General features: G+C 49.7%; 1 pseudogene across 1 annotated transcript; it reads left to right on the forward strand.

The window, feature by feature from the left end:
* The first annotated feature begins 6 nt into the window (after positions 1 to 6).
* LOC103253261 lies at positions 7 to 696 on the forward strand (annotated as a pseudogene). The gene has a single exon (XR_503853.2). The product of XR_503853.2 is annotated as a putative elongation factor 1-alpha-like 3 (transcript).
* Positions 697 to 700: the final 4 nt, after the last annotated feature.

Here is a 700-nt window from a genome sequence, read left to right on the forward strand (position 1 = left end):
AAAGATGGTAATGCCAGTAGAACCACGCTGCTTGAAGCACTGGACTGCATCCTGCCACCAACTCGTCCAACTGACAAGCCCCTGCATCTGCCTCTCCAGGATGTCTACAAGATTGGTGGTATTGGGACTGTCCCTGTGGGCCAAGTGGAGACTGGTGTCCTCAAACCTGGCATGGTGGTCACCTTTGCTCCAATCAGCGTTACAACTGAAGTGAAGTCTGTTGAAATGCACCATGAAGCTTTGAGTGAAGCCCCTCCTGGGGACAACATGGGCTTCAATGTCAAGAATGTGTCTGTCAAAGATGTTCACCGTGGCAATGTTGCTGGTGACAGCAAAAATGATCCACCAATGGAAGCAGCTGGTTTCACTGCTCAGGTGATTATCCTGAACCATCCAGGCCAAATCAGTGCTGGCTATGCCCCTGTACTGGATTGTCACATGGCTCACATTGCATGAAAGTTTGCTGAGCTGAAGGAAAAGATTGATCGCCGTTCTGGTAAGAAGCTGGAAGATGGCCCTAAATTCTTGAAGTCTGGTGATGCTGCCATTGTTGATATGGTTCCTGGCAAGCCCATGTGTGTGGAGAGTTTCTCTGACTATCCTCTTCTGGGTCATTTTGCCGTCCGTGATATGAGGCAGACAGTTGCTGTGTGTGTCATCAAAGCAGTGGACAAGAAGGCTGCCAAAGCTGGCAAGGTCA

The sequence above is a fragment of the Carlito syrichta genome, unplaced genomic scaffold (assembly GCF_000164805.1).
Source record: "Carlito syrichta isolate Samal-C Ts95f unplaced genomic scaffold, Tarsius_syrichta-2.0.1 Scaffold215561, whole genome shotgun sequence".
NCBI lineage: Eukaryota > Metazoa > Chordata > Mammalia > Primates > Tarsiidae > Carlito > Carlito syrichta.